The following is a 23,570-nucleotide window of genomic DNA, read 5'->3' as shown; positions in this document are numbered from 1 at the left end:
CATATTTATTTACATATCGTACCCGGCCTCTTAAGTTCGGGGTTCCGTAATAACCATACATAGATGCATATACATAATAGCTCGTAAGCATCTTTACTATTATCATTATAGTCGTCATCAATGTCATTATCACTATTATCGTCGTTCATTACATCTATCTTATAGGCTTACTCGTCATATGAAGAACTTAGTACAATCGTAGCATATCAAGAATTGTGAGCTTATTAGCTCGGAATATCAAATCATTTGAAAGATATCATAGTCTTATAAAAGATTTAGACGTTTGGCCAAAGAACCATGCCTTATGAAAGAAGGGTTAGCCTTACATACCTTTCCGTTCAACTATTTACCACTTGCACGTTCTCCTTCAACGCTCGCGTTTCTACCTTCATTAAAGTCATACTATCATTAGAAATCGATAGCTAGCATACATGACTAAAACTAGAGAAAATCGGACAGCATCTCCTTCATTTATACGACATTTCCCCATAGCGTATATCAACTCCCAAACGTCAATAATACATTCACAATACTATAATGATAGTCATTATTCATCGACATTATCCATATTCTAGACTTACTTTCAATCATCCATATCCATGGCCATAACGTACGACGACGTCCATTCTCATACATTGCTCATTTCATGTTCTCAACATCATTTATAACATTTTTACATCGCAACACATCAAGAATCGTAACTCAAGTCAAGCTATTTCTCAAAATGGCACTATTCCACATTCATGACCCATTTTTCTATACCCTTCTACAATCCAAGTATTTCAACTCTCAAATACTTTAAACACCATAAAAATATCATAAATCTTACCTTAGATGTCGTAGGAACAAGCCTTGGTTGATAATACTCCACTTGAGCAAAAACCCTAGTTCATCTCCAAGGAGATTTCTTGACTTGAATGATCTTTAATGGGTTTTCTCATACTTGATTCGCTTGGTTTATTTTGTTGATCACTAATAATCCTTGAATTCTTGTGGAATAAATGTAGTGAGATGTTTTAGAGAGAAGGGGTGAAATGTGGAAATGAAATAATAAACTTGGTCCCCTTTTTAATAACCCAAAATCTAATATGAAATGAACAGTCGTCGAAAGTGCAACAGTGGCCGTAAACTCAGTTTATGACCTGTATTCCAGTTTACGGTCCGTATTCTGTGGGCGTATTAAAGGATGACAGAAACAGAAAGTCAGGCTGAGACATGGTGATTTATGAACACAGTTTACGGGCCGTATTTCAGTTTACGGTCCGTATTTCAAGTCGTCTTTAACCATTCAAGCATTTGACAGAAAGTTGAAGTTTTGGAAGTTGAAATATGACATGGATGTTTATGGCCCGTAAACTACTTTACGGTTCGTATTTCATTTTACGACCAACTAGCCAAAGTGCAAATCTTCAACTTTCCATATTTTCAGAACCTATAGTTAGTCATTATGAAGCATAACCTATCTCTTATTGCAATTGCCTTTGGAATCTTACTTAGGGTCGTCAAACGTCGTTCCCTTCTTATTAAAACATCGTACACGCCATGCCCTTCGTTAGCCTAACCACTGTACGTTCGCGGGGGAAATTTTCAAAGTGTAACATTCTCCCCCCCTTTTGGAACATTCGTCCTCGAATGTTAAACACTCGGGATCTTGCGAAAATTTCGCCAGAGTTTCCCCTGTAATTTGGCACTACCAACTTATCACAACAACCCATAATATCATCGCCTCACAGGGCTACGTCACAATATCAACATATCTATGGCCACACATGACCAAAAGCATGAAGAGGAAATCATACATACCTTACGATCTTGATATCTCGTCTTGGATCTCTCCCAAGGGCTGAAATAAATGCGGGTATATGGATCGCATACTTTCTTCCGCTTCCCATGATATTTCTTCTCGTTTACCGCTTCTCCATAAAACCTTAACTGAGGCCACTTCCTAGTTTCTAAGCCTCTGTAGTTGCCTATCTAGTACGGCAATGGGCACTTCTTCATAAGTCAACTTTTCTGTCACTTTCACATCGCTTATTGGCATGATCTTAGTGGGATCTCCAACACATTTTCGAACCATTGAGACATGAAAAACTGGATGGACTGACACCAAATCCGGAGGTAAATTTAGCTCATAGGCCACTTTGCCTATCTTTTGTACAATCTCATAGGGCCCAACGTATTGGGGACTAAGCTTCCCCTTCTTGCCAAATCTCATTACACCTTTCATCGGTGACACTTTCAAGAACACCCAATCTTTAACCTGGAACTCCAAGTCCCTTCGACGATTATCCGCATAGGACTTCTGACGACTTTGGGCTGCTAACAACAGATTTTGTATGAGCTTGACTTTCTTTATAGCTTGCTGGACCAAGTATGGTCCTATCAATCTAGCCTCTCCTGCTTCAAACCACCCAATTGGGGATCTACACTTTCGCCCATATAGAGCTTCATACGGTGCCATTTGAATGCCATAGTGATAGCTATTATTGTAAGCAAATTCAATGAGCGGCAAATGGTCATCCCAATTACCTCCAAAATATAGCATACATGCCCACAACATATCTTCAAGAGTCTGAATGGTGCGCTCAGCTTGCCCATCGGTCTGCTGGTGAAATGTCGTGCTAAGGCTCACTTGGGTCCCTAAACCCTTTTGGAAAGACTTCCAAAAATTTGCTGTAAACTGAGTCCCTTTATCAGAGATAATAGATGCTGGAATACCATGGAGTCTCACTATCTGTTTAACATAAAGCCTTGCCAAATCTTCGGCCACATAGGTCGTTCTGACTGGTAAGAAATGAGCTGACTTTGTGAGCCTATCTACAATCACCCATATAGAATCATACTTGCGTCGAGAACGGGGTAAGCCTGCAATGAGGTCCATGTTAATTACTTCCCACTTCCAAGTTGGAATTTCTATGGCTTGCAACAATCCACCCGACTTTTAGTGCTCAATTTTCACCTGCTGACAGTTGGGACATTGAGCTACGAATCCCGCTATATCTTTCTTCATTCCATTCCACCAATATATAGACTTAAGATCATGATACATTTTCGTCGCACCGGGGTGAACAGAATAACGGGAACAATGAGCTTCTCTCAATATTTGGTGGCGTAAACCTGCCATATTGGGAACGCATAATCTGTCTCGACATCGGAGAACTCCGTCTCCTGAAAGCTCAAACGATGACTCCTCTTTCTGAGGGAGTGTATCTCTGTAATGCATTAGCATGGAATCTTTGTATTGTCGCTCTTTCACTTCCGCTACGAGCGACGAGACTGCTGAATTCTGAATAGTAGTTCCCTTGCTACCCGATTCCACTACTCGAACTTCTAGACTAGGTAGTTGTTGGAGCTCATGAACCATTTCTCTCCTCTCTGGTCGTACATCACACAAACTTCCAATGGATTTGCGGCTAGGAGCATCAGCCACAACATTCCCCTTTCCAGGATGATACAAGATATCAACATCGTAATCTTTTAGCAGTTCCAACCATCGTCGTTGCCGCAAATTCAGCTTTTTCTGTGGGAAGATATATTGAAGACTCTTATGATCTGTATAAATATCCACGTGGACACCATATAAATAATGTCTCCATATCTTTAATGCATGAACCACTGCGGCTAATTCTAGATCATGGGTTGGGTAATTCTTCTCATGTTTTCGTAATTGCCTTGAAGCATACGCAATCACCTTACCATGTTGCATTAATACACAGCCTAGCCCAACACCTGAAGCATCGAAATAAACAACATGTCTTTCCGATCCCTCTGGAAGTGTCAAGACTGGGGCAGAAGTCAATCTATCTTTCAACTCTTGGAAGCTACGTTCACAAGCATCTGTCCATTGAAACTTTGCTGATTTCTGGGTCAACTTTGTGAGCGGGGCAGAAATAGAAGAAAAACCTTCAACAAATCTCCTGTAATAACCTGCTAAGCCCAGAAAGCTACGAACCTTCGTAGGAGTTGTGGGCCTTGGAAAAGTCTTCACGTTCTCAATCTTTTGACTAATCCACTCGAATACTATCAGCTGCAACAATGTGCCCCAGAAATGTCATTGAATTCAACCAAAACTCACACTTTGAGAATTTTGCAAACAACTCTCGAGTTCGGAGAACTCCAAGGACAGTACGCAAATGATCCGCATGTTCTGCCTCGGATATAGAATACACCAAGACATCATCGATGAATACAATCACAAACAGATTGAGGAAGGGCCTGAACACATCACTCATCAAATCCAAGAACACTGCCGGTGCATTAGTTAGCCCAAATGACATTACCCGGAACTCAAAATGACCATATCTTGTTCTGAAAGCTGTCTTAGAGATATCTTTCTCCCTAACTCTCACTTGATGATACCCGGACTTCAAATCGACCTTTGAAAACCATTTGCCACCTTGCAATTGATCAAATAAGTCATCAATCCTCGGGAGAGGATATTTATTCTTAATCATCACCATATTCAATTGCCGATAATCAATGCACATTCTCAAGGAGCTATCTTTCTTTCGGACAAACAATACGGGTGCTCCCCACGGGGATGAACTAGGCCTAATAAAGCCTTTATCAAGCAAGTCTTTCAACTGCTCCTTCAACTCTTTTAATTCTGCGGGTGCCATTCTATAGGGAGGAATAGATATAGGCTTAGTGCCTGGCAACACATCAATAGCGAAATCTATCTCCCGCTCGGGAGAAAGGCCTGGAAGCTCTTCCGGAAACACATCCGGAAATTCATTTACTACAGGACTGACTGAAGAGTCGGTGATTCAGCTTCTACATCTTGAACCCGAACTAGATGGTAAATGCAACCTTTCGTGATCATTTTTCTTGCCTCTAGATAGGAAATAAACCTACCTTTTGGTGACGTTGTATTTCCTTTCCATTCTAAAACCGGTTCTCCCGGAAATTGGAAACGAACCATTTTCATTCTACAATCAACATTGGCGTAGCAAGAAGCCAACCAATCCATGCCCATAATAACATCAAAATCCACCATTTCTAACTCATGCAAGTCAATCATGGTACGACGATCACAAAATCAGAACTACACAATTTCTATATACTCGGCTAGGTATTACCGATTCACCAACGGGTGTAGACACCTCAAAAGGTTTGATCGATTCCGGTTCGACTCTAAATCAACCCAAAATATATGGAGTAACATATGACAATGTGGAACCCGGATCAGTCAAAGCATATACATCATAAGAGAATACCGATAATATACCTATGACCACGTCACGAGACGACTCAAGATCTTGGCGTCCAGCCAAAGCATAAACACGGTGCTGAGGACCGCTAGAACTGGGAGTTCTCTCTGCCTCTACCATGGCCGACTAGCGCATGTGAACCTGGCCCTATAGGGCGCACAGATGCTGAAGATCCGGCTACTGACCCTGAAGGTTGGGTCCTACCTCTACCATGAACTGAGAGGCAATCACGCATGGTATGGCCTGGTCGACCACATGAATAGCAATCATCTGGACCCCATCGGCATCGACCCCAATGCAACTTCCCACACTGGTAACATCGTTATACGGGTGGCCTTGCCTGACCAGAATCATCTCTGAACTGAGACCCCAAAAAACTCTGACTCGGCTCGGAACGAGTAGATCTATCGAATGTCTGGCCTGAAAACTGTGGAGGCGCGCTAGTCATAGAATAGCCCGAGTGCCTAGAAATTTGCTGTTTGTGCCCACTTCTGAACTCGCTCATTAGACTCGAAGGTCTGGCCCTCTTGCCATGTCCTCTATCATGCTCATGTTCACTTCTCTGCTGTTGGAGACTTTCTTCTATGATCTGAGCACGGGCCTCAATGTGTGCAATATCCATATTGTCATGAAGGGACGCAGTCAAACACCTATCCATCAAATGCGGCCCTAGGCCTTTCACAAATCGGTGCACTCGGTCACCCATATCCGCTACCATGGCCGAAGCATACCTAGCCAAGGAATTGAAACGGAGACTATACTTTAAAGCATTCATGCTACCTTGCCTAAAATTTAAGAACTTATCGGCTCTAGCTCACCGAACTTCTGGAGGCATATAGTGTCAGAGGAAAGCATCAACAAATTCTTGCCATACCGGGGGAGGTGCATTGGACCCACATGAAGCCATCTAAACGGTGTAGCACTGGATCGAGACATCTCTCCGCCTATACGATGCTAACTCCACCGATTCGGTGTCCGAAGCATGTATCAATCGAAGCGTCCTCAACATACCATCAATGAAGTCCTGAGGGTCCTCCTTCGGCTTGGATCTAAAGAATTCCGAAGGGTTCAAAGTAATGAAGTCGCGGACCCTTGCACTAACAGCCCTATCACCTTGCCCTGCACTTTGGCGCTGAGTCTGAGCAGTAACCAACTGAGTAAGCAAACATATGGCCTCTTTCACATCTTGGCCTGAAGTATCCGGTGGAGGAGCCGGAGGTGCTGGAGCTGGGGCTGAGGCTCCCTCACGCTCCTCTAATATAGGTACTGAACGGGAGGACTGAGATTGAGCCGCACTCTGGGACTCACTTTCCTCTACTACCGGTGGCGGTGCTCTTTTGAACCCGCTTTTCTGCCACCGTCTTGCCCTTTTGGGCTGCTGTAGCCTTTCTCTTTATAGGCATTACTGAAATACACAACACATGGTTAAGAAACAATAATTTCTTATATCATAGCTCTATCGCACGACTCTTATAAAGGAAGAAGGTCATTTATTCCTAAAATATCCGCAGCTTCTTGTTTATAAGTGTGGCGCGCAACACACCCATAACCAAGACTCTACTGGACACGGCTCGTAGACACACCCTAGGACTGAACTACTCTGATACCACTTTTGTCACGACTCGACTAGAGGGGCCACGACCAGCACCCGATGCTAACACACCCGGGCACCCTTTGGCTTACACTTACACTTACATCTGGGTGAACCACATGATTAGACACGTAATTCTATTCATTCAGCATGCTAGTCCCATTGGCATCTATACCACGTCAATGTACATGATCGAACAAGGCTGACAAAATGATATACAAAATATAGGCCGACAAGGCCAAACACATCTAACCACGTACATATGTCTACGAGCCTCTAAGGAGAGTATGTCATATCACATAAGCGGGACAGGACCCCGCTATGCCCATAATTATGTACACAAAAGAATAAGTACCCAAAAGCTATAACTCCGAATGAAATAGGGCTCCGCTATGTAGTCCCTGAGAATGTAGCTATAGATCAAGCCCGTATCCCTGTGCACCTGCGGGCATGACGCAGCGTTCACAAACAAAAGAACGTTAGCACGAAGAATGTACTGAGTATGTAAAGCATAATCAATATCAATATAGAAGCATAATGAACAACATGAGAAATAGCACAATATGGGAGATGGTAATATCATCGTCAAAGGCACTTTATTGCCTTGCATAGGAACTTTCCATTTCTAATGTGTATTTGTGCACATACATCCATATCCGTATCCATAATCGTATCTGTTCCATATTCGTACTCATATTCGTATACATACCTTTATTCACATTCACATCGCATCATGTTCGTATTCATACTCGTATCCATATCATATATACATAATCATATCATATACATAGCATACCCGACCATGTAGGATTGGTGTTTCATACATACTTGGCCAACCAAGGCTCAAGGTTACACATACCTGGCCCTACCAAGGCGTCAGGGTTACATCTACCTGGCCCAACCAAGGCGTCAGGGTTATCCGTACCATCTGCAGAGGTGTGCGCGCATTACATAATTATATAAATATTTATTTACATATCCTACCTGGACTCTTAAGCTCGGGGTTCCATAATAACCATACATAGATGCGCATATACATAATAGATCGTATGCATCTTTACTATTATCATTATAGTCGTCATCAATGTCATTATCACTATTATCGTCGTTCATTACATCTATCTTATAGGCTTACTCGTCATATGAAGAACTTAGTACAATCGTAGCATATCAAGAATTGTGAGCTTACTAGCTCGGAAGATCAAATCATTTGAAAGATATCATAGTCTTATAGAAGATTTAGACGTTTGGCCAAAGAACCATGCATTATGAAAGAAGGGTTAGCCTTACATACCTTTCCGTTCAACTATTTACCACTTGCACGTTCTCCTTAAACGCTCGCGTTTCTACCTTCAGTAAATTCATACTATCATTAGAAATCGATAGCTAGCATACATGACTAAAACTAGAGAAAATCGGACAGCATCTCCTTCGTTTATACGACATTTCCCCATAGCGTATATCAACTCCCAAACGTCAATAATACATTCACAATACTATAAAGATAGTCATTATTCATCGACATTATCCATATTCTAGACTTACTTTCAATCATCCATATCCATGGCCATAACGTACGACGACGTCCATTCTCATACATTGCTCATCTCATGTTCTCAACATCATTTATAACATTTTTACATCACAACACATCAAGAATCGTAACTCAAGTCAAGCTATTTCTCAAAATGGCACTATTCCACATTCATGACCCATTTTTCTATACCCTTCTACAATCCAATTATTTCAAGTCTCAAATACCTTAAACAACATAGAAATATCATAAATCTTACCTTAGATATCGTAGGAACAAGCCTTGGTTGATAATACTCCACTTGAGGAAAAACCCTAGTTCATCTCCAAGGAGATTTCTTGACTTGAATGATCTTTAATTGGTTTTCTCATACTTGATTCACTTGGTTTATGTTGTTGTTCATTAATAATCCTTTAATTCTTGTGGAATAAATGTAGAGAGATGTTTTAGAGAGAATGGGTGAAATGTGGAAATGAAATAATAAACTTGGTCCCCTTTTTAATAACCCAAAATCTAATCTGAAATGAATAGTCGTCGAAAGTGCAACAGTATTCCAGTTTACGGTCCGTATTCTGCGGGCGTATTAAAGGATGACAGAAACAGAAAGTTAGGCTGAGACTTGGTGATTTACGAACACAGTTTACGGGCAGTATTTCAGTTTATGGTCCGTATTTCAAGTCGTCTTTAACCATTCAAGCATTTGACAGAAAGTTGAAGTTTTGGAAGTTGAAATATGACATGGCAGTTTACGGCCCGTAAAATACTTTACGGTCCGTATTTCATTTTACGACCAACTAGCCAAAGTGCAAATTTGCAACTTTTCATATTTTCAGAACCTATAGTTAGTCATTATGAAGCATAACCTATCTCTTATTGCAATTGCCTTTGGAATCTTACTTAGGGTCGTCAAACGTCGTTCCCTTCTTATTAAAACATCGTACACGTCATGCCCTTTGTTAGCCTATCCACTGTATGTTCGCGAGGGAAATTTTCAAGGTGTAACACTTGGAACATTTCCATCCTGGCTATCATCGGGTCTGTTTCTTCTAAAATTTGGGCTAAGTGCTCATCCGTGCTTTCCGAACATTCCTTCACATGCTCTACTTCTTGGGCATCGTGAGGAGGTACGAGCCTTAAGATAGATGCACGGGCCAAATATCCTTGCAGCCATTTATGATACCTTGGGTCACATCCTGCTTCGAACCTGTCTGGAGCTAGAGTATTTGGAACCCAACTCACACGACCATTCCATTCTCTGAGGATTACCCCGGTGTTCTTGACCTTCTACCTTGTGTGCTCAATGATGAATTGCTCAGGATCTCTTATCTGAGGTATCACTTACCTCCTACCAAATTGCACCCGAAATGGATAATAAGGGTGGATTCCTGGAACCCCTGCTAATGGCACAAAAGGAAAATTCTTACCCCGAACCACCACGTTTTTTATATAAAGTTAGGAAACATCCACCGGATCCTATCTTCAGTCAATTCCTCAAAGAAGCCGACCCTTGCCCCTTTGGACATATAACCAAGGTTTGGGAAATAATTGGTCTGACAGTCTATCCTGTTGTGGTTTCTCAGATACTGGACTTCCTTAGCCATATTGATGTGTTTGATAATCCACTATCGTAAGCACATGCTACATCCTTTGAAGTATCAGAAGCCATTCAGACATTTTTCTAATGCCCGAAAAATGTCTGCTAGGATGATGGGTGCTAGGTCAAAATACCTTGTTTCCTGGTCCTTGGTTATACCATAGAAAATAGCATGGGATGAGTAGATCACTCGGGTATCTATGTCCAACTATTCGCCCTTTGGAAACACCATAATGCCTAGCAGTGCTACGGCGAATGCCAAGGGTCTAACAGCTTCCCACTCTTCTTTACTCTTGATCACCCTTTGATATAGGGTACATCAGGTGACATCTCCGAATCTCCGATACAGATCTCTAAAGGCTATAGTAGGTCCTCGCGCACAGGGTGCCTTAATCAGTGCAATAAACTTCATGATTTATGTCGACTGTGGGCCTCTGTAGGAATAACAGGTGGTGATCTGGTTTGTGTCGTCTACTTCTATGGAGTCCCTAATCTCTCCTAAGGTCGGAGTCATCTAAATTTCCCTGAAGTGGAACAACATTTCCTTATAGTCCCATTGTCCGACTGACGCCTCTATTAGTTGTCGATAACCCTTCATTGTCATGATAGGCGGCAGGTGACCTGGTGTGCAGGTAACTGTCTTTTTGTGAGCATCACCTAACCATGTCCACCAAACCCTTAATAAATCTGGAGCCTCGACAATTATGTCAAAACGGATGCAGCCTTCCATCTACAAAATAGAACGCCGTTAGGATTCCCCCATCCCCACAGGGTCAATGGTTTATCACATAGGCACTAAACATGCTTCCATATTGCTCACTAATGAGATGCGGCGTTCTTCGGGTCATAGACCGTCCGAACACAAGGTGGTCTCTCTTACTGAGCTTTAGGTAGGTCTAAGGTACCCAAAGCTCGTCTAGGTATGAATGCTCTAGTTCTGTAGGGATTTGGCTTAGTTCTATCCTAGTTTTACTAGAGTTGGATTTCACAAAAGATCGTGAGCCCGAGTGGACAACTAGGGCTGAACCGTTAGGGCTGTTGCATGACCACAAACCAACCCAGCCTCATAACGGATCCAAAAGAAGTATTTTGTTTTTATAGTAAAGGTACGATAGCGTGCTCCGTGAAGTCGCCTTTGGAACACAAAATGTAAAATGAATGCCAGGAGTGGCTGAGTCATGATATGCATGCAATGACAGTTGCTAATTGCGGGAAAGTAAACAAATAAACAGTTAAAGAAAATATACCCACATCATATTGGAATCCTTATGGTTAGAACCTTTAAGTCCCCAGCAGAGTTGCCATCTGTGATGGTTCGCATTTTTTACGGACGGGGTTAGTGCTCGGAAAAAGCTACTTAAAAATAGTTGGTGCTCTTTCGGACTTTGTTTTAAAAGAGTCACTACCGAATTTTTAGGAAATTGGGAAAACCAATTTTGAAGAGTTTATTCATAAGCCGTGAAAAATCTTTCTTAATCCAAAGTTCTAGATAAGGGTTCTGGTGATCCCCTAGGGAAGGTGTTAGGCACCCTAGTAATAAGGATACGTACTATACGGTTGACCTTCGAATTCCAATTTGTGAGTATTTGCATGAACTGTTTACTTAGTGTTTATTTCCTGCAAAAGCCTTTCATGTTGCATATCATTTTTATTTAGAAGAATTGAATATATTATCCTTACATATAAGGTATTTAGGTTCGGATTTATGATATCCGAGTGTAATTAGTTCCTTTTTTCTATAAGGATAGTAGTTCATCTATAGAAAAGGACAGGAAGTTTATTTATTTTTTATAACCAGTGTGAATAGGTTTTATTCATGCTTTTACTCACATGCGGACCAGGTCAATCCGCTTAATATATTTCCGGAACATCCTTACCTAAAATTTATAATTAGGCATAAATGTTGGACCGTTATGATTTTTCAAGAATGGGATTCTTTATATTTTTTGCACGCTTTATCCTTAGAAAATGGGTTAAATTTATGGTCTAATAACTTATGCATATATCCCCTTTAAATAATGTACCCGCTATATGTATGTGTTATTTTGAACAAAATCTCATATTTACTTTATGGCAAAAATCAGCTTTTGAAATTCACTTCGTTTTCTAGCCCAAAATACTTTACTTCATTTGTTTAAAACATCTGCTTTAGCCCAGAATTTTTTCAACCAAAAGTTTAAAATAATCAGATGAACTTTAACCAAACGAAAGGTATGCGTCCTTGGTTTTTTTTTTTTAAAAAAAGAAAAACTATATGGGTTCTAGTCCAAAAAATGTCTTATTTTAGCTATTAAACATGGGCCTCAGCGATATATTCTTATCTACAAATTTATACTAAAAAGAGTCTAAGTGGTTCTTTAGCCCCAAAATGGCTCATGTCATTTTGTTTTCAAAAATACCAAACCAAATGGGCTCTGGCCCAAAAAATATTTTTTGAAACATTCGGTTTTCTTTAAGAAAGACTCAGGTGGGCTCTGGCCCAAAATATCACATTTTTATCAACTCAAAAACCCAGGAAATGTATTTCAATTATTGAAAAGGATTTTCTTGTCTACTTTTACTCATCCTCTTAATTTTGAACAATATTATAACACTATCTTGTCTTTCCAAAATAAACTCTTTAGTTTGTTAATTTATTCAAACAAGCGTAGGTGCCTTCCATTTTTATTTAATCAAAATCAGTACGTATTTTCCAGATTTGTTCAAAAGAATATTTAGGCGCTAGAGTCAATCTAAACGACGTATGCACCATTTTTCCTAAGATGCCTAATTCGCAACACAAACGATTCAAATAATATTTGTGGGTTTTACAAATAATGAATACAATACAAGAAAACAACTTAAGCAGATAAATAAAAACGTAAATATATAAGGAAGGTAAACTGGGGTGTACCAAACCCCAACCATTTTCCCCCATGGTTGGGCCTTCATGTCATTTTTAACCATGACTGGGCCTTCAATATATTAGCTTCCCTTCCTTCTCTTTTAGACACAATGAAACTTGAAAGAATTTTCCCTGTTGGGCTTTAGACCCAGTAGAGTGACTGGACCTTGGCCCAAGTGGCCATGCAGTAGAGAGTAGAAAGAAACAAAGACCCCGGTTAGTTTATATTTTTCTGTTCTTATCATACATATACTATACACATATATAGTATGTGTATAGTATATGTACAAGTCCTATTCATTTAAAAGTCATATTCTATACATAAGTATACACAGGTACAAGCAATATATCGTATTTATTCATAAGTCCATGTGATGTGCATATGTGTATTCTATGTCCTTAAACTATAACCCCAAACCTAGGTGGTGGGAATGACAAGTCACCCCCCTCCCCTCTCTTATTCCTAATGCTGCACAAGTTTCAAGAGGTTTCATGAACCTCCGGCATGGCTACTCACTTGGGGAAGGCTCAAACTAAGCCCCTTTTCACCTAAACTGCCTCTCAACCAACAATAACCATACAAGACATCCACATAGACACACACACATGGCTTGGAATAAATGGGATAGGTCTAATATACATGGATATTGAACAATTACAAGTCAACAAGAACCGATGAGAACAAGGAGAAAAGAGATGGATAGGCTTAGCAGGGAAATTAATTTTATGAACCAAGACCAAGACACCAAGTATGATCTAAACATGGAAAAGGAAAGCAATCTGCATGGGTGTAACATATCCAAGATTGAACCAAATCAAGTAATCACAACACATACAATCACATGGGAATAGCACAGTTCTTAACAGTATTGAATCAAGTTGATGTGGCAAAGTATAAAAGGCAAAGAAGGATAAGGTAAATCAGCTTCTAGACATGATACAACACAACAGATTTGGCATTGATAGAGTACATGTATAACTTTTTAAGCAAAATCCTCAAATGAGCCTGGATGTCTTATGCAGAGTCCAAGTAAAGATTCTTGCCACATTTTAGGAATTATATTCTGAAGTCTAGGTGATACACACAGAGAATACAAGAAATAATAAGAAGGAACCAAACTTTAATCCTAACAGACATGATATGTACCAATCCAAATAGGTGAAAGTAAAAGTTCTTTTTATTGAAACAGTTATTTACTAGTGTGTAGCACACAAGGTAAGCATACTTAATCCCCTTAACTGTTTATGAGACCAACAGGAACAAAGCATAGATAGGTCCAACCAGGATAAGGGAGTGCCATGAGAGCCATGACTTCATTAACCTTGACAAAACATAGGTGCAGTGCTGTATTGCTCTCAGCAGAATCCAGTTTAAGACACAAGAAAAAATAAAGTCCAAGGCAAGATCAATTGTGGGAAAACGCCAAAGAACTTTCAAGTCCTAATGGTTCTAGGTATAGTATATACCCCTAGGTACAACAACCACATTTTCACCCACAATTTAAGCCAGTAGAAGGGCCAAAAAATCCCATGGATGTACAGAAGATTCTTATTTTAAGTTCAGAGTTTAAAATCATTTTAGACCTTTTCTCCTAATCCTATTCCATTGCAAAAAGATTCAAGTTGGTTTTAAAAGAGGATGCACAATGATTTAGACGTGTTCATAAGTAGTGGCCTATTACTAATTTCCCTTTTTTCAAACTGGAAAAGTATGACTTATCTTTAGCAGATTTCTAATGCTGCACAAAAAGGGAAAACACATCTATCCAACACGACCAAATCAATTTTTTCTCTTCTACTTAGGCCATGGACTAATGGACTCAAGAACATATCCCAAAATGGGAAATATGATGTATTAGCCAATGTATCACATAGAAAGGTCAAATATACCCTTAAGACATTGTATTATTACCTTAAGTTGATGTAAGCCACTAATTTCATTGCTTTTAAGGTTCTACTGTTATTTGGAATAAGGGAGAAGACAGACCATTTTTCAAACACAAGTTGGACATAAATCAGTCCACACAGAATTCACATAAAGGACTTAGTTATGAACCCAACTTAACCAAGTATCAAAGAATTTGTCATACCTTATTATATCATCCTCATAAAAATTTTCTGGCCTTATCTCCAAACAAATAATACACCCTTTTTTGAAAAAACCCTTTTCCACTTTCTAGTTTTACTGCCACCTTCCAAATTATCATACATCACCTAACCTAGTCAAACCACCTCCCATAAGACATATCGAAACATACACAGCAAGACCGGGTATATTAATCTGAGTTAACAATTAATAAATGCACAAGAAACTCATTTTTTCAGGATCCATTTAACTTAACAAAATGGTAAGGAAATACCAAATGTGCAAAGGTAGCAGGTTACACCCCATAGGCATATGAAGAATGCCATGACAATCTCTTATTTGGGAAGAAAGGTATTTTGGGTTAAGTGATGCTTAACCCTTTCTCAACCTTCTCCGAAGATGTCTTTAAAAGACTTCCCCCATTTACCCAAGTGGTTTTCAACTCCCTAAATCTACACTTATGATCCTCTTTATTACCCTTGAGTATATACTAGAAGAAGACTGGACCGTTCATGTATCAAAGTCAAAACTTTTTCTTAAGGTTTCAACCATAGTTTTCCCTCTTTTCCTATTCTTTTTATCCTCTTCTTTTACTCAGACTAGAATTGTAAGATCCTTTCTATTTGTTTTGATCTTTTAAGTCTAGACAATCAAGAACCATGAGTTATTATCACTGTTACATCTTTCAAATTTCGCGTCGTTTGCATTATGAGTAAACTAGCACAAGCCTAAAGTGTACATGAATCCATTATTAGTTTAAGGAGGTTATTTTTTAATTTAAGTGTGTACCTTAAGCTTTTGGAGTCATATGAAGCGGTGAAAGTAAGTTAGTTGAAGGAATTGGAATTTGAGTCATGTTTTGGGAAGGTTTCGTATTATTTGAGTTATACATTGTTTATTAATTCCTTAAGGGGGAGATATAGGGCCCTTAGATGGTTAATGAAGTTTTATACAAGTGTCAAGAAGGTTCCATAAGGATTGGAGGTCAAACAAATCGAAAAGAACGCATTTTCACCAAACCGGGGAAAATGGGGCCATATATGGCCGCATACTCAGTATGTTAGGCCGCATATGGGGAGAAAACTCACCAAAATGGCAGCCCCCATTGCCCAACCTCCACCCCATGGAGAGGAGGGGAGATGTGGCCGCATATCCCATATGTTGAGCCGCATCTCCACTGCATGTTGGTGCGGGGGGCCTACTTTTCCACCTTTTTAAATCCCAAAAGACCCAATTTTTGTCTCAACCTCCGACGCTTATTTACCCACACTTATAGAGAGTTATTGAATGTCCCGTAACACTCCAAACCTTTCCATATCATCAAGAGAGAAGATCCACATCAATGATAATTCATGGAAGGTGATTGTTCTTGTTTCTCTCCAAAGTCGTGTTGAACTTGGTTTTGGAAGCAGTTGAGTGAGGTGAAGTTGTCCTACTATAAGGTATGTTATCCATCTTTATTTACATGGTTGAGTTGATGTAAAGGTTTAGAAACTCTTGGAAAAGAAAAGAATTAAAGTGGAAGGTCATAAAGTGTTGAAATGAAGAAGATGACTATGAGATGAACCTGAAAAGGGATTTTTGGATAAATTTGAGATTAAATTGAAAATAACTTCTTGATTATGATATTCTAGATGTTGTTATTGTTGTTTGGGAGTTGTTTTGTAATATGGTCGAAGTTGATAAAATAGGGGAAATGCTGCCGAAATTTCGTTAGCTCGTTTATCTCATTGTCATCTTCTTCATTTCAACACTTTATGGTGGAAATGGGGGAAATACTTCCCAAATAGGGGAAATGCTGCCCAAATAACTTCTGTTTCTTTTTCCTCAACGGGTTCAGAGGCTGCCTGTTGGGGTCCCGACTCCTCTAGCGGGTTCGATTTTGTTACCCAATGGCCTGACCTAGCTCATTGACGTTCATTCATTCAACCTGGAGTCCCTTCTCTAGACGTTGTTATATCCCATATTTTTATACATCGATTTATTCGCAAGCTAATCGACTTAAGTTAAAGACGGGATTATTTTCGGATACGAAATAGGAACTTTTAATTTTCAATTTTAATTAGTACACAAATTGTTTATAAATTTTATTTAGTATAGAAATATTATTGGAGATTAGGGAATAATTAATTATGATTAGATTATTAAGTAATGATTAATGATTAATTAAAATTAATTAATTTAATTATTATTTGTGGGCCCCACCCGAAATAAAAAAATAATAATAATAAATCAAGAAATCAATTAGTGAGTCATTGGGGGGGGGGGGGGTACGTTTCCATTGTAGGGGCACAATATATATATGGTTGGATGATGAATAATCTAGCCAATTCCTTTCTTTTCATAAGACCAAACTTAGAGAAAAAACATATATTTCCATGGCTGCCAAGCTCTCGGCCAGCCATGGGGGTTGAGCAAAAATAATTTTGTTGTTTATTTTGATCAAGTTCCAAGTGAATTACAAGATCAAGGAGGTGATAGCAACATTGGATATTGAATTGAGGAAGAAGAAATTGTGAAATTGGAGCAATTAAGTGTAGAAATTCCTCTGAGAAAATTAAGGTATGATTTTCTTATTTTGTGATATAATTGTATTAATGGTGTTGTAAGGGAAGGATTAAAATTTAATTGGGTGAAATTGGAAGTAAGAAATTGCATGAAATTGTTGTTATATGAAATTGTGGGTTGAAAGGATTAAAAGTATGATTTATGTTCATATGTTGTTAGTCGTGTTGTGGTCGTGTTGTTGTTGATGTGGATTCTAAATTTGGAAGAAAGAAGTGTATAACGTATCGTATACAAAGCGTGCGTTGGTTTGTTCGGTGTATAATCTTGAAACGTTAACGATTTTGATTGGAAAAGGATTAAGAGGGGTTTTTGGATTGTTAGAGTTGTTTATGGGCTGAATTGTAAGGGTTTTATATGCATATCTCTATTACTGTCATTGTTGGTATTTTTGTGATAACAGGAGATTAATTGGAAGTTCGGGTTAGGCGAGTATATAGGGGAAATGCTGCCCGATTTTCCATTAAGTTCTTAACTAATGAAAATCCTAGTTAAGAAAGTATAATTTAAAGAATGGGTCCTGTAAGCGATTGGTTACAGATTTATAAGCTAGGAAGTATAGTTTACTAACGATAGCATCACTTTCATATTAAATAGGCTAAAGGGGCGACGAAGCGAACGTGATTACGATTAACCTTTAACAGCTATGTAAAGTTATCCTTTCTTTCTTTTTGGCATGATCTTTATGAAACAAACAGATGACGTGTATATGATTCCAAAGGAGTTCCTACTCTTAGAACCGCTAGGATGGCTAATGTTCTTGATTTCCAGAAGCTATTTCATTATGTCTTGATACGTGTATGCGATTCCAGAAGTTCTATTTGATGTAAACCATAACGATATTCGAAAGGTACTTGATATGATTATTGTCTTGATTTTCAAATGATAGTTCATTTTGATGATTCTATTGAGTTTCAAATATGATTTAATTTGCTTATGGTTGCTCACTACTCTACTCGTGCATGCCTCAATATGTCTTTCACTGAGTCCCGGGCCAGCATACGTTTTCGTGCACAGTTTCACTGCATTGTTCACCGAGTCCCTCACTGGAGGGCCGGGATATGACATATATATATATATATAATGGTGTTATGATGTGATGGTGCAATGATGTGATGGTGTTATGATGTGACGGTGTTATGATGTGTTTATGGTGCCAAGGATGGTATGTGGCGACCTTATTCACCGAGTCCCATAATGGGCCGGGTATGATACATGATATTGACATGCATGATTTATGTTTCAAGAGGCAAGTGTTTTGATATTCTGGATGTTATACTTGTCTCCTGTACCCCCCTATTTCAGTTATGATCCCTTTTACTGTATTTCATATTTTATATACTCAGTACATATTCCGTACTGACCCCCTTTCTTCGGGGGCCTGCGTTTCATGCCCGCAGGTACAGATGCTCGATTCGGTGATCCCCCAGCTTAGGATTTCCATTAAGCTGTCTTGGAGAGCTCCGTTGTTCCGGAGCCTAGATATTTGGTACAGGCCTTCTGATGTATATATATATATATATATATATGTTTGTCCAGGGGTACGAAGGGGCCATGTACCATCATATTTCACTGTTGATACTCTTAGAGGTCTGTAGATATGTGTGTGGGTTGTATATAGACTATGATCAGCCGTGTCTATATAGTTGTTGTGGATGTTTCTTTTTGATGTAGTAGCCTTGCCGGCTTGCATTTGTTATTGATACGTAGTGGCAGCCTTGTTCGCTTGCGTAGTACATTGACATGTAGTGGCAGCCTTGTCGGCTTGCATATTATAATGATATATAGTGGCAGCCGCGTCGGCTTGCGTATATATTACGTTATGATTGATTGGGAACCTTTGGGTCTATGCCGATTCCCATGTTGTCTATAGTGTCAGTCTGATTATGTCTAACAGGTACATATAGGTGTCCAGCTCGGGCACTAGTCATGGCCCACGGGGCTGGGTCGTGACAAAAGTGGTATCAGAGCAGTTCATCCTCGGAGTGTCTACAGACAGTGTTTAGTAGAGTCTTGTTTATCGGTGTGTTGTGCACCACATCTATAAACAGGAGGCTACAGGACATTTAGGATGTTATCTTTCCTTCTTATCCTAGATCGTGAGATAGAGCTATATTATCAGGATAATCCCTTCCTAACAGACTATTATGTTTACAGCTATGCCTCCAAAGAAAGCGACAGCTGCCTAGAAGGGCAAATCGGTAGCAGGGCATACTAGCCAGACTCGGAGAGTTACTAGGGCCCGTGCCCAGTTTATGGCTGAGATTGTGTTCCAGTCCGCGAGTTCTGCTACACCGCCACTTCCAGAGGAACCTAGGGCAGCGACAGCTCCAAGTCAGGCGACGGCTCCACCGCCAGCTCCCGAGGTTCCAGCACCTGAGCCTCTAGCTTCTCAGCCAGGGGCGGAGGATAGAGCCATGAGAGATACAGTTCAGTTGCTCACCAGATTAGTTGAAGGACAGGCTCGCAGGCATGGACTAGGGGTTGACCAGGAGGATAGACATGATAGTTTGAGAGCCCGTGACTTCTTAAGTTGTAATCCTCCAGAGTTTTTCAGATCAAAGCCCGAGGATGACTCGCAGGAGTTCATTCGGCAGATGCAGCGTACGTTGAGGATAATTAAGGCTTCTGAGACTGAGTCTGTCGAGTTGGCTTCGTATTGATTGCGGGATGTAGCTGTTTATTGGTATGAGTCATGGGAGTTGTCTAGGGGCTAGGATGCTCCTCCAGCAGTATGGAATGAGTTTGTGGAGGCCTTTCTTGGCCACTTTCTGCCTCCAGAGATGCGGCGAGCTAGAGTCGATAGATTCTTACAGTTGTGGCAGAGATGCAGGAGTGTTTGAGAGTATAGCCTTGAGTTTGACTCGTTGGCTAGATATGCACCTGCTATCGTAGCTGATATGGCTAATAGAGTGCATCGCTATGTGATGGGGTTAGATCGTTATTTGGTTGATGGTTGTATGGTAGTGGCTCTTCACCGAGGTATGGATATTGCTCGGGTACAGGCATATACACAGGGGGTGGAGGATTGACACAGAGGACGCCAGCCAGATAGAGATTATGATAGAGGCCAGCATAAAAGGGCCACATCGGCTGGCTATCCTGGCGAGTTTCGAGGTGGGCAGCCTCAGCAGCATATTAGATATCCGTCCCAGCCAGCACATAGTGCACCTCTACAGTTCACAAGTAGAAGGTTTGACAGCACAGGGTATTCAAGAGCCGGTCACAGCTCCAAGGCTTCGGGTTCGCAGATGAACTGAGGTTTCAGTCAGACGAGGCCACCTTTGCCTCGGTGTACTCGGTGTGGTAGGCATCATCCTGGAGAGTGTCATCGTGCTACAGGGGCTTGTTTTTCTTGCGGCCATCAAGGCCATATTATGAGAGAGTGTCTGTATAGCGGTGGTTCGGGTGGTGTGGTTCAGCCCACTGGGTCGGTTGCTGGTTCATCTTCTTCTGTAGCTATGCGCCCTATGGGGCAGGGTGTTAAGGTACCAGCAGGCCGTGGTAGAGGTCGTGGCGGAGCTTCCAGTTCTAGCAGTCCTTCAAACCGCATATATGCTTTGGCTAGTAGACAGGATCAGGAGGCATCACCAAATGTGGTTACAGGTATACAATCGATTTTCTCTCGAGACGTATATGCATTGATAGACCCGGGCTCCACATTATCGTATATTTCTCCCTTTGTTGCTAGTAGAATTGTGATAAAACCTAAATTGATAGAACCATTTGAGGTAGCTACACCGGTAGGAGATTCTGTTATAGCAAGACAAGTATATAGAGATTGTTCGGTGATTATATATAGTCGTTGCAGCAAGGCAGATCTGATAGAGTTAGATATGACTGAGTTTGATGTTATTATGGGTATGGATTGGCTAGCTTCTTGTTATGCCAAGGTTGATTGTAGAGAAAAGGTAGTTTGCTTTCAATTCCCAAGAGAGCTAATGATAGAGTGGATGGGAAATACAGCATCGCCGAGGGGTAAGTTTATTTCATACCTCAAGGCAAAGAAGATGGTTAGAAAGGGGTATATTTATCATCTGGTTCGGGTGCATGACCTGAAGGCAGAGGCACCGACTCTTCAGTCAGTGCCGATAGTTAGCGAATTCCCAGATGTATTCCCAGATGAACTTCCAGGTCTTCCTCCTGAGTAGGAGATAGAGTTTACTATAGATGTGCTGCCAGATACTCAGCGCATATCTATTCCTCCTTATAGGATGGCACCTGCAGAACTGAAAGAGTTGAAGGAGCAAGTGAGAGATTTATTAGAAAAGGGCTTCATCAGGCCCGGTCCATCACCTTGGGGAGCACTGGTACTATTTGTGAGAAAGAAAGATAGGTCGCTGCGGATGTGTATCGATTATAGGCAGCTGAATAAAGTGACAATAATGAATAGATATCCCCTCCCCAAAATTGATGATCTATTTGACCAGTTGCAGGGTGCTAAGTATTTCTCGAAGATAGACTTGCGGTCAGGCTATCACTAGGTGCGGGTAAAGGAGGCAGATATTCCGAAGACTGTATTCAGGACCCGATACGGGCATTATGAGTTTAGAGTGATGTCTTTTGGGCTCACCAATGCTCCAGCAATATTTATGGATTTGATGAACCGAATATTCAAGCGGTTCCTAGATATATTTGTGATTGTGTTTATCGATGATATTCTGGTCTACTCACGATCAGAAGAGGAGCATGCAGACCATCTGAGAGTGGTACTTAGAGTGCTCCAGCACCAGAAGCTGTATGCTAAGTTTTCTAAGTGTGAATTCTGGCTGACTTCAGTAGCATTCTTGGGGCATATTATTGGAGCTGATGGCATTCGGGTAGACTCACAGAAAATTGAGGCAGTGAAGACATGGCCTAGACTACGACGCCTACCGAGGTACGTAGTTTTCTGGGGCTAGCAGGGTATTACAGGAGGTTCGTAGAGAAATTTACCTCGATTTCAGCGCCTTTAACAAGGCTAATACAGAAGGCAGCTATGTTCCGGTGGACCGATGCTTGTGAGCGAAGCTTCCAATTACTGAAGGATAAGTTGACTACGGCTCCAGTTGTAACATTTCCTGAGGGGCCAGATGGCTATGTTATTTATTATGATGCCTCAGGCGTTGGGCTAGGTTGTGTATTGATGCAGCATGGCAGAGTTATAGCCTATGCCTCCCCGCATCTCAGAAAGCATGAAAGAAATTATCCCACTCATGATCTGGAGTTAGCTGCAGTAATTCATGCCTTGAAGATATGGAGACATTATTTACACGGTGTGAATGTTGATATTTATACGGATCATAAGAGTCTCCAATATATCTTTAAGAAGAAGGAGCTAAATTTGCGGCAGAGGACGTGGCTAGAGTTGCTGAAGGACTATGATGTTGACATTCTATACCACCCAGGGAAAGTAAATGTTGTAGCACATGCACTCAGCCGTAAATCCATGGGCAGCTTGGTAAATGTACAACCAGAATGGAAGGAGATAGTCCATGTGTTTTTCCAGTTAGCTAATCTTAGAGTCCGTTTGGCTGATTCTGATGATGGCGGAATTTCTGTTCGAGGAATTGTTGAATCCTCTATCATTGAAGAGGTAAAGAGACACCAGTACGAGGACCCTGTTCTTGTACATTATAGAGATGCAACTCTTCAAAAGAAGGAGACCCCATTCAAAGTTACACCTGACGGAGTGCTACGATACAGAGGCAGATTATGTGTACCTGAGGTTGAAGGGTTACAGCGACAGGTTATGGGAGAGACACACTATGCCCGTTATTCTGTTCATCCAGGGTCAACGAAGATGTATCATGACCTCAGATGTTTGTATTGGTGGGATGGCATGAAAAAAGATATAGCAGAGTTTGTTGCTCGATGCCCAAATTGTCAACAGGTTAAGGTCGAGCATCAGAAGCCCGGTGGATTATTACAGGAGATAGAGATCCAAACTTGGAAATGGGAGGTAATTAATATGGACTTCGTTACAGGTTTACCTCGCACTCCGCGAAGATATGACTCTATTTGGGTTATCGTGGATAGGCTGACAAAATCAGCTCATTTTCTTCCAGTCAGGACTACTTATTCAGCTGAGGACTATGCTAGGTTATACCTCGAGGAGATAGTGAGA

This window comes from Lycium barbarum, chromosome 9 (genome assembly GCF_019175385.1).
Source record: "Lycium barbarum isolate Lr01 chromosome 9, ASM1917538v2, whole genome shotgun sequence".
Taxonomy (NCBI): domain Eukaryota; kingdom Viridiplantae; phylum Streptophyta; class Magnoliopsida; order Solanales; family Solanaceae; genus Lycium; species Lycium barbarum.
Note: the sequence above shows the minus strand (reverse complement) of the source record.